This window comes from Cervus elaphus, chromosome 7 (genome assembly GCF_910594005.1).
Source record: "Cervus elaphus chromosome 7, mCerEla1.1, whole genome shotgun sequence".
Classification (NCBI taxonomy): domain Eukaryota; kingdom Metazoa; phylum Chordata; class Mammalia; order Artiodactyla; family Cervidae; genus Cervus; species Cervus elaphus.
In genome coordinates this window covers 26,301,283-26,318,365 of record NC_057821.1, presented here as the reverse complement: position 1 = coordinate 26,318,365, position 17,083 = coordinate 26,301,283, and the positions used below count along the sequence as shown (strand labels likewise).

At 38.1% G+C, this 17,083-nt stretch overlaps 1 long non-coding RNA gene across 1 annotated transcript; it reads right to left on the bottom strand.

Annotated features, from left to right (window-relative positions):
* Positions 1 to 264: 264 nt before the first annotated feature.
* On the bottom strand, positions 265 to 16,549 carry LOC122697218. The gene is made up of 2 exons (XR_006342021.1): positions 16,290 to 16,549; positions 265 to 375 (listed from the first exon to the last, which is right to left on the bottom strand). It is a non-coding gene; the product is annotated as an uncharacterized LOC122697218 (long non-coding RNA).
* Between the last annotated feature and the right edge of the window lie 534 nt (positions 16,550 to 17,083).

The window sequence follows — 17,083 nt, the reverse complement described above, 5'->3', positions numbered from 1 at the left end:
TGAATGGTACACTTGATGAATTGCAATTTGTCAAAATCTCGCTTAAATAGTGTTGTCCAGAACTAAATGAATGAGTTCCCACCAAAAGTACACAGTGGAGTGAGACTATTCCTGCTTTTGCCTCCAGTTCAGCTTTTATAAAGGGAAGTTCAGATCCTGCTCATCTCTATTATCATCACCATTCAGAAACCATGTCAAAGTCTGTCAGACAGTGGACAGTTCCCTTAAGATATCATTACTTTATTTAAGTATTTAGTAACTTACCATTTTTATGATATTCCCTCTGGAATACTTCAATAATAAAGAATGCCACTAAGAGGTAGAGTATGTGAATTGCAGGCAAAGTGTCTACGCCGTCTACTCTGGGGGGAAATTCTGAAAAGGTACACCAGAAAATTTTCTTATTAACATTCAGACCAATCCTATTGTTGTTTATACAATAAAATTTAATTCCACACTTCAAGTAACCTATAAGTCTATGACCAAGTTTCAACCTTCATAGACAGACTTGGAGGGTCTCATTATTTCTAAGTATCATGAGATGGATAGCAGCAACCACTCAGAAAACAATGTGGAATTGAATATCTCAGGGTAGGCCAAGGGTTGGCAAGATGCTTCTCCCATGGGTTGTAATGGATTGCTGAGTGTGGGCCCCTCACAGTAAATAAGGGACTCTCTGTCAAATTCTCGATATGCCCTCATCATTTTGCTGTATCCTATGAAGTTTAACATGATCTAGGTCAGGTATTGCCTGACAATGGCCCACAGGCCAAATCAAATCTGAAATATATTTTTGGAAGATTTGTGATATCAGAGTGACTTCCACATTGTTACATCAATGGAAAATGAATAGTATTTGTGACACAAAATTAAAAACTCAAATTTTGTTGTCATTCCATTGAACTCAGCTATGTTTATTCATATATGTATGGTTTATAACTTTTTTTTCACTATGATAACAGATGAATAGTTTCATCAAGACTGAAATGCAGTGACAGTTATAACTCCCTATCATGTTAAGTGGCTGGACTGTCACAGCATTGCAAAATTTTACTTTCTATCCTTGCTTTAATGCCAGGGAACACTAAACATGTCAAAACAAGTAAAAGAGGGGAAAAAAGTAGAATTTGAATAAAATGTTTTGAGATACATTAGGGTATGCATTGTCTTATTGTTGAATTATATGTATTTATTATGCAACAATACTTGCAGCTTTGCTAAAAGATAGCAATATGCACTGGCATTGCCAGACTAGCAGTCATTACAATATTTTCAAATTATGGTAAAGTAGCCATAAGAAAAATTATAAAATTAAAAATTAAATAGCTCATTATAGAAAATATTTCTTCATGAAAATATAAAAGGAAAATAAGGTTGCACCAAAGAAGGTTTTATAACTCATTTCTTAGTCAAGTAAGAGATGCCATTAACCAATGGTAAGTGAGATTAATTTTGTTTGATTGAAGAAGGTAAAGAAATGTGTCCAGACAGAGAAAATAAACTCAAGTCTAGGGGGAGGAGCTAAGATGGCGGAGGAATAGGACGGGGAGACCACTTTCTCCCCTACAAATTCATCGAAAGAACATTTGAATGCTGAGCAAACTCCACAAAGCAACTTCTGAACACTAGCAGAGGTCATCAGGTGCCCAGAAAAGCAGCCCATTGTCTTCAGAAGGAGGTAGGACAAAATATAAAAGATAAAAAGAGAGACAAAAGAGCTAGGGATGGAGACCAGTCCCAGGAAGGGAGTCGTAATAGAGGAAGTTTCCAAACACCAGGAAACCCTCTCACAGGCGGGTCTGGGGGAAGTTTTTGAATCTCGGCGGGCAACCTAACTGGGAGGAAAAATAAATAAAACCCACAGATTACATGCCTAAAAGCAACTCCCAGCAGAAAAGTACCCCAGACACTTGCATCCGCCACCAGCAAGTGGGGGCTGAATGGAGAGGAGCGGGCGGCATTGCTTAGGGTAAGGACCGGGCCTGAATGCCCTGAGGGCAATACGAGGGAGCTAATGTGAGATAGCAACTTAAACTGTGGGATAGCAAGAGAGAGAGAGAAAATTAACCGCCCGAACACACTGCCAGCCGTTTGCAGAACAAGGGACCGAGCAATTCCAAAGAAGAGCTAGCATCTGTGGACCGGCCCATCCCCCTCCAGAGGCAGGAGGCAGCGCGGAGGGGAAAGGGGCAAACGTGGCCCCAGAGGACCCAGAGACTGCATCCCCTACCAAACCGCAAACAGGCTTCCAGCTTCTAACCAAAGACTTCCTGAGATTCTGGATGGTTGACACCCACTGGGAGGGTCGCAGCTAGAGACAAGCTCCCCAGAACAGACACAAGGTGCACCGGACTGGGGCGCACAGAAACTGAGGCGGGAACTGCGGAGGGGAGAAGGCGCACCACACACAGGGAGAGTGCGCCCGTCAAGCTCCTGGCTGCCTGAGATGCTCCGCCGGGGAAGGCACAAAATGCAGGCCCAACCGAGCCTGCACTTATGTGGAATACCCAAAAACTGGAACCGCAAGCAACTCAGGGCCCACTCCCTATAGCGCAGTCTGGAGCCTGAGCAGTGTAGACTGGGAAAGCACACACGCTGCAAGCAGGGACAAACCCAGTGTGGCCGGAACACTGAGAGTGCTCCCCACACAGGCCAGTGATGTTTGTCTGCAGTGCCCCTCCCTCCCCACAGCACGACTGAACAAGCGAACCTAAACAAGAGACCACCTCTTCCCACTTGTGTCAGGGCAGAAATTAGACACTGAAGAGACCTGCAAACAGAAGCCAAATAAACAAAGGGAACCGCTTCAGAAGTGACCAGTGCAACATATTAAAATCCCTGTAGGTAACACCGACTACACCAGAAGGGACCTATAGATATCCAGAAGTGTAAGCTGGGACAAGGAGCTATCTGAAACTGAACAGAACTCACACTGCCCACAATAGTTCCAGAGAAAATCCTAGATATATTTTTACTATTTTTTTTAATTAAAATTTTTTTTCTTTTTCATTTTTATTTTTTCTCTTTTGTTTTCCTATAAAATTCCCCATTACTCCTCTATTACTCCTTAATTTTAATTTTCTTTTATTTTCTTTTAGGTCCTCTATTACTCCTTAATTTTCATTTTCATTTCACTATAACCTTGGGGGGAAAAAAAAGACCCTATTTTTAAAGGGAACTTCATATATATTTCTTAATTTTTTGTGTGTTTTTGCTTTTGTTTTCAATATTGTATTTTTAAGAGTCTAACCTCTACTCTAGATTTTCAATCTTTGTTTTTCAGTATTTGATATCAATTTTAGACATTTAAGAATCCAATATTCAGTACCCATTTTTACTCAGGAGTGTGATGATTACTCTCTCCCCCTTTTGACTCTCCTTTTTCTCCCCCAGATCACCTCTATTTCCTCCATCCCCCTTCTCTTCTCAATCCAATTCTGTGAATCTCTATGGGTGTTCTGGGCTATGGAGGACACTTAGGGAACACAGTACTGCATAGATCTGTCTCTCTCCTCTTGAGTCCCCCTTTTTCTCCTCCTGCTCATCTCTATCTCCCTCCTCCCTCTCCTCTTCTTCATGTAACTCTGTGAGCCTCTCTGGGTGTCCCTCACTGTGGAGAATCTTCTCGCCATTAACCTAGAAGTTTTATTATCAGTGCTATATAGTTGGAGAAGTCTTGAGGCTACTGGAAGAATAAGACTGAAATCCAGAGGAAGGAGACTTAAGTCCAAACCCTGAGAACACCAGAGAATTCCTAACTACAAGGAACATTAAGTAATAAGAGATCATCCAAAAGCCTCCATACCTACACTGAAAACAACCACCACCCAAGACCAATAAGTTCCAGAGCAGGACATACCACACAAATTCTCCAGCAATGCAGGAACATAGCTGTAAGTGTCAATATACAGGCTACCCAAAGTCACACCAAATGCGTAGACCCATCTCAAAACTCACTACTGGACACTTCATTGCACTCCAGAGAGAAGAAATCCAATTCCACGCACCAGAACACCAACGCAAGCCTCCCTAACCAGGAAACTTTGACAAGCCAATCGTCCAACCCCACCCACTGGGTGAAACCTACACAATAAAAAGGAACTACAGACCACCAGAATACAGAAAGGTCACTCCAAACACAACAATCTAAACAAGATGAAAAGGCAGAGAAATACCCCGCAGGTAAAGGAACATGAAAAATGCCCATCAAGCCAAACATAAGAGGAGGAGATAGGGAATCTACCTAAAAAAGAATTTAGAATAATGATAATAAAAATGATCCAAAATCTTGAAAACAAAATGGAGTTACAGATAAATAGACTGGAGACAAGGATAGAGAAGGTGCAAGAAATGTTTAACAAGGACCTAGAAGAAAAAAAAGGGTCAATTAAAAATGAATAATGCAGTAAATGAGATCAAAAGCACTCTGGAGGGAACCAACGGTAGAATAACGGAGGCAGAAGATAGGATGAGGTAGAAGATAAAATGGTGGAAATAAATGAAGCCGAGAGGAAAAAAGAAAAAAGAATCAAAAGAAATGAGGACAACCTCAGGGACCTCTGGGACAATGTGAAATGCCCCAACATTCGAATCATAGGAGTCCCAGAAGAAGAAGACAAAAAGAAAGGCCATGAGAAAATACTCGAGGAGATAATAGCTGAAAACTTCCCCAAAATGGGGAAGGAAATAGTTACACAAGTCCAAGAAACCCAGAGAGTCCCAAACAGGATAAACCCAAGGCGAAACACCCCAAGACACATATTAATCAAACTAACAAAGATCAAACACAAAGAACAAATATTAAAAGCAGCAAGGGAGAAACAACAAATAACACACAAAGGGATTCCCATAAGGATAACAGCTGATCTATCAATAGAAACTCTTCAGGCCAGAAGGGAATGGCAGGACATACTTAAAGTAATGAAAGAGAATAACCTACAGCCTAGATTACTGTATCCAGCAAGGATCTCATTCAGATATGAAGGAGAATTCAAAAGCTTTACAGACAAGCAAAAGCTGAGAGAATTCAGCACCACCAAACCAGCTCTTCAACAAATGCTAAAGGATCGTCTCTAGACAGGAAACACAGAAAGGTTGTATAAACGCGAATCCAAAACAGCAAAGTAAATGGCAACGGGACCATACCTATCAATAATTACCTTAAATGTAAATGGGTTGAATGCCCCAACCAAAAGACAAAGACTGGCTGAATGGATACAAAAGCAAGACCCCTATATATGCTGCTACAAGAGACCCACCTCAAAACAAGAGACACATACAGACTGAAAGTGAAGGGCTGGAAAAAACTATTTCACACAAACGGAGACCAAAAGAAAACAGGAGTCGCAATACTCATATCAGATAAAATAGACTAAAATAAAAGCTGTGAAAAGAGACAAAGAAGGACACTACATAATGATCAAAGGATCAATCCAAGAAGAAGATATAACAATTATAAATATATATGCACCCAACATAGGAGCACCGCAATACATAAACAAATGGTAACGAGTATGAAAGGGGAAATCAACAATAACACAATAATCGTGGGAGACTTTAATACCCCACTCACACCTATGGAAAGATCAACTAAACAGAAAATTAACAAGGAAACACAAACTTTAAATGACACAATGGTCCAGCTAGACCTAATTGATACCTATAGGTCATTTCACCCCAAAACAATCAATTTCACCTTTTTCTCAAGTGCACACGGAACCTTCTCCAGAATAGATCACATCCTGAGCCATAAATCTAGCCTTGGGAAATTCAAAAAAATTGAAATCATTCCAGTCATCTTTTCTGACCACAATGCAGTAAGATTAGATCTCAATTACAGGGGGAAAAAAACTATTAAAAATTCAAACATATGGAGGCTAAATAGCTCGCTTCTGAATGACCAATAAATGATAGAAGAAATCATAAAAGAAATCAAAATATGCATAGAAACGAGTAAAAATGAAAACACAACAACCCAAAACCTATGGGACACTGTAAAAGCAGTGCTAAGGGGAAGGTTCATAACATTACAGGCTTACCTCAAGAAACAAGAAAAAAGTCAAATAAATAACCTAACTCTACACCTAAAGCAACTAGAGAAAGAAGAAATGAAGAACCCCAGGGTTAGCAGAAGGAAAGAAATCTTAAAAATCAGGGCAGAAATAAATGCAAAAGAAACAAAAGAGACTGTAGCAAAAATCAACAAAGCTAAAAACTGGTTTTTTGAAAAAATAAACAAAATTGACAAACCGTTAGCCAGACTCATTGAGAAAAAAGGGAGAAGAAACAAATCAACAAAATTAGAAATGAAAATGGAGAAATCACAACAGAAAACACTGAAATACAAAGGATCATAAGAGACTGCTACAAGAAGCTCTATGCCAATAAAATAGACAACTTGGAAGAAATGGAAAAATTCTTAGAAAAGCATAACTTTCCAAAACTGCACCAGGAAGAAATAGAAGATCATAACAGACCCATCACAGGCACGGAAATCAAAACTGTAATCAGAAATCTTCCAGCATACAAAAGCCCAGGACCAGATGGCTTCCGAGCTGAATACTGCCAACAATTTAGAGAAGAGCCAACACCTTTCTTACTCAAACTCTTCCAGAAAATTGCAGAAGAAGGTAAACTTCCAAACTCATTCTATGAGGCCACCATCACCCTAATTCCAAAACCAGACAAAGATGCCACAAAAAAACAAAACTACAGGCCAATATCACTGATGAACATAGATTCAAAAATCCTTAACAAAATTCTAGCAAACAGAATCCAATAACATATTAAAAAGATCATATATCATGACCAAGTGGGCTTTATCCCAGGAATACAAGGATTCTTTAATATCCACAAATCAATCAACATAATACATCACATTAACAAGTTGAAAGATAAAAACCATATGATTATCTTAATAGATGCAGAAAAAGCCTTTGACAAAATTCAACATCCATTTATGACAAAAAAAAAAAAAACTCTCCAGAAAGCAGGAATAGAAGGAACATGCCTCAACATAATAAAAGCTATGTATGACAAACCCACAGCAAACATTATCCTCAGTGGTGAAAAATTGAAAGCATTTCCCCTAAAATCAGGAACAAGACAAGCGTGCCCACTCTCACCACTACTATTCAACACAGTTTTGGAAGTTTTGGCCATAGCAATCAGAGCAGAAAAGAAATGAAAGGAATCCAGATAGGAAAAGAAGAAGTGAAACTCTCACTGTTTGCAGATGACATGATCCTCTACATAGAAAACCCTAAAGTCTCTGCCAGAAAATTACTACAGCTAATCAATGAATATAGTAAAGTTGCAGGATATAAAGTTAACACACAGAAATCCCTTGCATTCCTATACGCTAACAATGAGAAAACAGAAAGAGAAATTATGGAAACAATATCATTCACCATTGCAACAAAAAGAATAAAATACTTAGAAATATATCTACCTAAAGAAACAAAAGACTTATACATAGAAAACTATAAAACACTGATGAAATAAATCAAAGAGGACACAAATAGATGGAGAAATATACCGTGTTCATATATTGGAAGAATCAATACTGTGAAAATGAGTATACTACCCAAAGTAATCTATAGATTCAATGCAATCCCTATCAAGCTACCAGCGGTATTCTTCACAGAACTAGAACAAATAATTTCACAATTTGTATGGAAATACAAAACACCTCGAATAACCAAAGCAATCTTGAGAAAGAAGAAGGGACCTTGAGGAATCAACCTGCCTGACTTCAGGCTCTACTACAAAGCCACAGTCATCAAGACAGTATGGAACTGGCACAAAGACAGAAATTTAGATCAATGGAACAGAATAGAAAGCCCAGAGATAAATCCACGAACCTACAGACACCTTATCTTAGACAAAGGAGGCAAGAATATACAATGGAAAAAAGACAACCTCTTTAACAAATGGTGCTGGGAAAACTGGTCAACCACTTGTAAAAGAATGAAATGCAAATCAAAACCTCAACGAGGTACCATTACACGCCAGTCAGAATGGCTGCTATCCAAAAGTCTACAAGCAATAAATGCTGGAGAGGGTGTGGAGAAAAGGGAACCCTCTTACACTGTTGGTGGGAATGCAAACTAGTACAGCCACTATGGAGAACAGTGTGGAGATTCCTTAAGAAACTGGAAATAGAACTGCCATATGACCCAGCAATCCCACTCCTGGACATACACACTGAGGAAACCAGATCTGAAAGAGACATGTGTACCCCAATGTACATTGCAGCACTGTTTATAATAGCCAGGACATGGAAGCAACCTAGATGCCCATCAGCAGACGAATGGATAAGGAAGCTGTGGTATATATAAACCATGGAATATTACTCAGCCATTAAAAAGAACACAGTTGAATCGGTTCTAATGAGATGGATGAAACTGGAGCCTACTATACAGAGTGAAGTAAGCCAGAAAGATAAACACCAATACAGTATACTAATGCATATATATGGAATTTAGAAAGATGGTAATGATAACCCTATATGCAAAACAGAAAAAAAGAGACAGATGTACAGAACAGACTTTTGGACTCTATGGGAGAAGGCAATCGTGGGATTATCTGAGAGAACAGCATCAAAACATATATATTATCAAGTGTGAAACAGATTGCCAGTCCAGGTTGGAAGCATAAGACAAGTGCTCAGGGCTCGTACACTGGGATGACCCAGAGGGATGGGGTAGGGAGGGAGGTGGGAGGGGGGTTCAGGATGGGGAACACATGTAACTCCATGGCTGATTCACATCAATGTATGGCAAAAACCACTTCAATATTGTAAAGGGATTAGTCCTCAACTCATAAAAATAATTGGGAAAAATAAATAAATAAATAAATAAACTCAAGTCTATTAGTACTTTGCTGAGCACATTTGTTCAAGTAGTTGAAGACATTAGAAAAATATCATCAGTCAATTAAGAAACCAGGGGATTACCTAGTTCTGGGAAATAATGGAATAGACACTTTTCCCTGTGCCCCTCATAACTGAAGCCCCAAGCAGTATATATATATCAAATACAAAAAGACTGTAAAAGATATCAGCAATGACATATAGTGAGCTCTCTCCCTCTCTCTCTCTCTCTCTTTTTTTTTTCTCCTAATGTATCCCTGAGTGGGTGCTGGAGAAACCAACAGTCCAGAAATGCCAATGGGTAAACACAAAGCTTCCCAGATGCTGGTTGTGCTGGTGAAATCACTGTAATGTCTGACTCTTTGCAATCCCAAGAACTACACAGTCCATGGAATTCTCCAGACCAGAATACTAGAGTGGGTAGCCTTTCCCTTCTCCATGGGATCTGCCCAACCCAGGAATTGAACCCAGGTCTCCCGCATTCCAGGTGGATTCTTTACCAGCTGAACCACCAGGGAAGCCCAAATGACTGCTTGGTAAAGAATCTGCTGACAATGCAGGAGACACAGGAAACATGCATTGGATTCCTAGATCAGGAAGATTCCCTGGAGGAGGAAATGGAATCCCACTCTAGTATGCTTCCCTGGAAAATCCCATGGACGCAAAAGCCTAGAGAGCTACAGTCCATGGGTGGCAGAGAGTTGGACAAGACTGAGTACACACACGCATGCTAAGACATAGTAACCCCCAAGAAAAGCTTGCCCTTTGTGGTCACAGGACCAGGAATGGGCAACCTAATAAGATGAAAACTTTTAAGTGATAACTTCCTGACTCCAGCTAAACGCCACAGAGAAAATCATAATCCCACTCCTGCTATTCAGCAAGGACTGAGTAGGAGTAGCCTAGTGGTTCACCGTCACTCAGTTAACAATGTACCCCATCCTGTCCTGGTTGGTGTCAGTGAGGGCAAAGTGGAGAGCTGGAACTTTCATTTCCACTCAGCAGCAGTGAGGTCAGTGGCCCTGCCCTGCCACAGAGTCAGTGGAGATACACAGAAAATAGTAATGAAGTGGCCCTCACTCTACCAGGTGAGGTATTGTCAGCAGAGGACCAAAGGAGAACCTGAGCTTTCAGCCCTACCCAACAGTAACAAAGTGCCTTTCTCCTTCCACAGTGTTAAATAATGCTAAGTGGGAAACCTCTATTTCCACCTTCTCTTAGCAAAATGAGATGATATCTTTGTTTTCCCATACATGTGGTGCCATTTTAGGCTTGATATAATAAATGATGTAATAAAATACACAGCCTCATAATATAAGACCCAAGATGTCCATGGTACAATAGAAAACCACACTTCATAACCTGGGAGAACCAAGAAAATATCATCTTAAATGAAAAAAAGGCAATAGATACCAGCATCAAAATGACAAAGATATTTGTAAAGGATTTTATGTGGTAATCATAACAATAAGCAATTACAAACTCACTTTTAACAAATGAAAAAATATAGTCTTAGTAAATAAATAGAAGATATAAAGAATAAAATAGAAATTTATGAAATAGAAAATACAATATTCAAAATAAAATATTCACTGAATAGGCTTAGCAGAGAATGGAGATGATAAAAGAATTAGTCAGTGAACTTGAAGATCATATTATGCCAATTATCCGAACTGGACAATGAAGAGGAAATAGACTGAGATAGACCAATAAAATCTCAGAGTCCTGTGGTGCTATAACAAAAGATCTAATGTACTTGTCATTGGGGTCCCAGGAGAGTAGAAAGACTGTGGAGCTGAGAAAGTTTTTGAAGAAATAATGACTAAAAATGTCCCAAATTTGACAAAAGACATTAATGTATATATTCAGTAAGCTAAGCAAATCACAAATAAGATAAAGCTAAACAAATCCATGCCAAGATACATCATAATCCAACCTCTGAAAAGTAAAGAGAAAAAAACATGTTGAAAGTAGGGGAATGGTTCTTTACTTTCATGAGAAACATGAGAAATGGTTCTTTACTTTCATGAGAAAACAGTTTTAATTGTATTAATAGTAGATTTCTAATCAGAAACCAGAGAAGTCTGAGGAAGGGGCAGAATATTTTAATATGGTGAAAGAAAATAACATAATTCTATACTCAGTGAAAACAGCCTTTGGGAAATTAAGACATTTTCAGATTAAGGTAAGCTAAGAATTTTTTACCAGCAGATCTGTCCTAAAAAATTTTTTTAAAAATGGCTAAATAAAGGCCTTGAAATTGAAAGGGACTGATAAAATAAGAAGCCTTGGAACATCAGTAAGGAAGACAGAACAAGGGAAGGAGTACAAACATAGACAAATATGATAGGTTTTTCTTTTCTTTTGGTTTTTCTAAAATATATTTGATGGTTGAAGTAAAAGTTGTAACATTATGTGATCTGCTTCTCTATGTACATAGAGGTTATAGTTAATATAATTATAAAGAGGGAAAGTAAATGAATTTAAGGGAGGTAAATTTTCAAAAGCATATTAAAAAGCAGAGACATTACTTTGCCGACAAAGGTCCACATAGTCAAAGCTATAGTTTTTTCAGTAGTCATGTATGGATGTGAGAGTTGGACCATAAAGAAAATTGAGTGCCGAAGAACTGATGCTTTTGAACTGTGATGTTAGAGAAGACTCTTGAGAGTCCCTCGGACTGCAAGGAGATCAAGCCCTGAATATTCATTGAAAGGACTTATACTGAAGCTGAAGTGTCAATACTTTGGCCACCTGATGCCAAAAGCCGACTCATTAGAAAAGACCCTGATGCTGGGAAAGATTGAAGACAGAAGAAGGGGACGACCAAGGATGAGATGGTTGGATGGCATCACTAATTCAATGGACAGAAGTTTGAGCAAATTCCGGGAGATAGTGAAGGACAGGGAGGTGAGGCATTCTGCAGTCCATGGGGTCCCAAACAGTGAGCAACTAAACAACAACAGCAACAAAGTTTCTAACATGTATTCAAAGTAGTGAAATGTCAGCACCAGTAGTCTGTGATAAAGTATTCATACAGCATGCTATCAGACTATTCTCCCATTTGTCTACTCAGATAACCCTTAATTTTTGTTTTCATTGTGATGTGAGCTACATATTCAGCCTCCCAATATTTTTTTCAGAATCCGGTGATCCATCTGGACCTTATTTTTCACAACAATTTCTCTTTTTTCCTTTTTTACTTTTCGACTCTCTCTTTGACTCTTAACCATCCATGCTATCATGAAGCTACCTTCCCACCCAAGACCCCATATCACATTCCAGCTCAGAGGGAACTGGTCATCTTTTAGGCCTTGTTTCCTGCTTTGTGTGCAGCCTCAGATACACTCAGGAGTCCTAAGCCTTGAATGTGGTACAGAGGATCATATTCTTGGTGCTGCAAGGAGGGAATGTGATTACATTTAAAAACAACAAGCAATTATTCTCCTCCCGTTTTGAAATTAAGCAAATAAATGTGTACATTAGGCACTGTATCACTCACAAGAGCAAAATAAAATGCTATTTCATTTTCCAGGTAGTTGTGTAAGAAATCCCATTTTCTACATATTTTTATTTTGAAAAAATGTCATTCTTTTATATATATGTGGGTGGAATATATGTATATAGAATATTACTCAACCACAAAAAAAATGAAATTCTGCCATTTACAACAAAATGGATGGATCTGGGTGGTATTATGCTTGATGAAATAAGTCAGACAGAGAAATAAAAATACTGTATATTTTCTATTATATGTGGAATCTGAAAAACAAAACAAATAAACCAATACAACAAAAGAGAAACTGACACAGATACAGAGAACAGCTAGTGGTTACAAGGAGAAAAAAAGTTAGGGGAAGAGGGCAGAAAGGGGAAGATTAAGAGGTATAAACTGCTGCTGCTGCTGCTAAGTCGTTTCAGTCATGTCCAACTCTGTGCGACCCCATAGACGACAGCCCACCAGGCTCTCCCGTCCCTGGGATTCCCCAGGCAAGAACACTGGAATGGGTTGCCATTTCCTTCTCCAATGCATGAAAGTGAAAAGTGAAAGTGAAGTCGCTCAGTCGTGTTAGACTCTTAGCGACCCCATGGACTGCAGCCTACCAGGCTCCCCATCCATGGGATTTTCCAGGCAAGAGTACTGGAGTGGGTTGCCATTCCCTTCTCCAATAAACTGCTAGATATAAATAAATAATATACTAGAATGTAATATGCAGCACAGAGTATGTAGCAACAGTATGTAATAATTAAATGGAGTGTAATACACAAAACATCAAATCAATATGTTGCATACATGAAACTATAAATCAACTATACTTCAGTAAGAAAGAAACAGTAAAAATGATACACTTAAATATTCCAGTTATGGGTGCATCACCTAAACATTTAAAACATCTAACTGCAAACTAACAGAGGCTAGCAGATAATTTACTTAAAGATATAAATTTGGCTAAGAATCCAAAAGAATTTTGTATAAATAGTAAAATCTTTTCCAATTGATTTCCTAGAAACTTAAATTTGAGTACATAACAGTACTTTACAACAAGATATAAAAGATAAAACCTGCCACAGAGTCCTAAAGTCTGTTCTATACATCTGTGTCTCTTTTTCTGTTTTGCATATAGGGTTATGGATTGGGATGGGGAACACATGTAAATCCATGGCTGATTCATGTCAATGTATGGCAAAAACTACTACAATATTGTAAAATAATTAGCCTCCAACTAATAAAAATAAATAAAAAACATGTTAAAAGGAAAAAAAAATAAAATGCAAGATAAAAAAAAAAAAAGATAAAATCTGAAATTTTATTTGGTGAGGCAAACACTATGTAAGACAGAATCACATCCAAGAGAATCAAATTTTATGACAAAAAGCAAGAATCTGAGAAATGAGCAGTAAACAGGGAAAATTCTTTTTCATCTCTAAATCTGATGTTTACTTTGGAAGCCTGCATGAAAAAATATTCATTCCCTTTTTATATACAGTTTTAAAGGAGGGAGGGGCAACATAAGAGTGCTATGGGTATGGGAGGTACAAATTATTGAGTGTAAGATAGGCTACAAGGATGTACTGTACAACACAGGGAATACAGTCAATATTTTGTAATTACTGTAAATGGAGCATAACTTTTAAAAATTATGTGAAAAAGCTCATTCATTTAAATGTAAATTTTATGTTTAAATATTTTCAGAAAATGCATCTGAAGTTAATAATATAGTCTTATATGTCATTCAGATTATTTAATTGCTGTTTTTTAAGATGAATAAGTAATTGACATAAATTTCAAAAATTCTAAGAATTTAAGTCTAAGATGTATTCATCTTTACTTAATGAAATGTCATTTTACAGTTTCATTATGTGTAGTGTTGTGTTTTACACAAAAAGAAGTGTAAAATGTTCTCATTTCTTTTTGTTTATATTATTATTTTTCTTCTTGCTAGAGATACACCAATTCCCTACCTATTTTCTCAGCCAAATGCCTGAGAAATGCCTGAGAGAACTGACTTTATCTACTTAACTACTATTGGTACCATTTGAGCAGAAAGTTTGGTTCAGCTCTCCTTCTAGGTAAATGGTCATACCATCTACTGGTATTTTAGCTCCATCATCCTATCTTCTTCCTCAAAAAGTGACCAGATCACATACCATTGTCTTATCTATCATGTATAATTATACTTCTTCTCCGAGATTTTACTGCAAATTCACAGGTAATGGTCAGCAGCGATAACATTGCTAAATCACCTTTTTATTTTTCAACCAATGTCCTTCAGAAAACATTATTTCCTACATCCATTCCTACCCATAGGACTATCATTCTCTGTCACTTCTTTGTCCTCATATTTTTCCACTACTGAGTATTGCTTTGAAAGCAAGCAAATTATTATGTATATGAAATACATGCATAAAATCATAATAAGTAAGGCAATGAGAAAAATTGTGTTAAATTTCAAAAGTGACATATAATCATCATTGAGGAAGTCAATATAACAAACTACATTATCTTTCCTGTTATATATGCATATTTTACATTCTAAACGGACTAATCAATAATAGCAAAAATGTGTATGTGATAATATGGTCTTCTACATAAAGAAACTTACTTGTACATATCGACCATTCTAATGAAAAAATAGCTGCAACAAAAAGGTCTTCACTACATACTGCAAGACAGTTCAACGTTTAAAGTTAACATCAAAGTAGTCCAATGCCATATTCTTACATAAAACAGTTTTACAGCATTATGTAAATCTTATGTTACAATAATTTGAATAATACCCCACTGATGGCCAGAAAAAAATTTTCCAGTCTCTATCTGTTCATGAGTTGTCCTTGCTCATTTTTCCAAACAGAGATGGTTACTTTTCAGGACTTGCTGCTGCTGCTGCTGCTGCTAAGTTGCTTCAGTCGTGTCCGACTCTGTGAGACCCCATAGACAGCAGTGCACCAAGCTCCCCCGTCCCTGGGATTCTCCAGGCAAGAACACTGGAATGGGTTGCCATTTCCTTCTCCAATGCAGGAAAGTGAAAAGTGAAAAGTGAAAGTGACGTTGCTCAGTCGTGTCCGACTCTTAGTGACCCCAGGGACTGCAGCCTACGAGTCTCCTCCATCCATGGGATTTTCCAGGCAAGAATACTGGAGTGGGGTGCCATTGCCTTCTCCGTTTCAAGACTTACTATATATCAAAATACTAGCCACCACAAGTTGCATCTCTACTCCACTCCTAAATATTTCTAATTACTGCACTTCACAATGGATATTAAAATTCATGAATATAAAAATACTAAAATAATATCTTGGAATTCCACAGCAATGTGTTCCTTAAAAGAAGCTTTTATTTCATCATTACACAGAGTGGTCAGTTTTGAGAGTAAAGTGTGTTAGTTGCTCAGTCATGTCTGATTCTTTGCAACCCCATGAACTGTAGCCTGCCTGCCAGGCTCCTCTGTCCATGGAATTCTCCAGGCAAGAATACTGCAGTGGGTAGCCATTTCCTTAGAGTAGCTTCCTGACCCAGGGTTTGGACCCAAGTCTCCTGCATTGCAAGCAGATTCCTTACTGTCTGAACTACCAGGGAAGCCAGTATGAGAGTATTAATTTTCAGTTCTATGAGGTAATTTTTCATGACTTTAGAATGCAAATATCACACATTAATTGCTAATTGCTGGTTATATTTTTGAAATAAGTGATGTTCGAATGACATACAGAAAAGAATGTATGGAAGTCAGATTGACCAGACTTGAGGGAGTGAAAGTCCAAGTCTCATGCCTTGTATCCTGAGGTCTGCTCTATTTTTGTGACTCAAATGCTTTTGTTAGAAGCACTGGCTAGACGTACAGGCTCGCTCTCTCTCTCTCTAACGCATGCACACACAAAAGCACAAACAATATCAACAGTATTAAAAAATAAAACTCACCTTTATGACTTTTGTCCATCATAGGTGATTTTCTATAGTGATCTATTGGATAAGTCACCATCTTAAGAAGGAAATTGTTTCACGTCTGTCACTTGTGGCCCAAAGAAAGTCTCAGCTTGGTCCTGAGTTGTGTTGGCAGGATTTTGAAATATCTTTGTGTCCCTTCTACAAACACAGAGGAGGAAGAGATTATATGACCCAAGACAATATTCCTGGGTCAGAGAGGTTTCAGTCATATGAATCAGGTTTCTGGTTCTTGAGTGCTGCAGGTGCAGCATGGAATTAACCAGAAGCAGGAAAGGAGACCTATGTACTCTGAACCTTTTATGATCATAAAACAATACTTCAATAGCAGTTATTCATTTGAATAAATCCACAAATAACTACATATACACAAAAATCAACTGATAAATCTCAGATTAGATTTCTTTTTTAATTTTTCTCTTCATTCAAGTCAACCATAGAGTGTCTAGTGCTGAAACAGGAAGAACTTTTTTGTTCACTTGATCATTTATGTAGACCAATTATAGACCAATTAAACTAAGCCAGAGTTGTTACTGCTTAACAATCCTGCCCAGGTCCTATCTCAGACTAATCAAATAGAAATTTCTTAGGGGTGGAAGGAAGGAAGAGAAGGCAGAACTATGAATTGGTAATTTAAAAGTGATTATAAGGTGCCCTAGTACTCCCGTGATCAGTTATGTCCCACTGTTGTATGCCCCCATGGACTGCAGCCTGCCAGGCTCCTCTGGCCATGGGATTTTCCAGACAAGAATACTGAAGTGGGTTGCCAT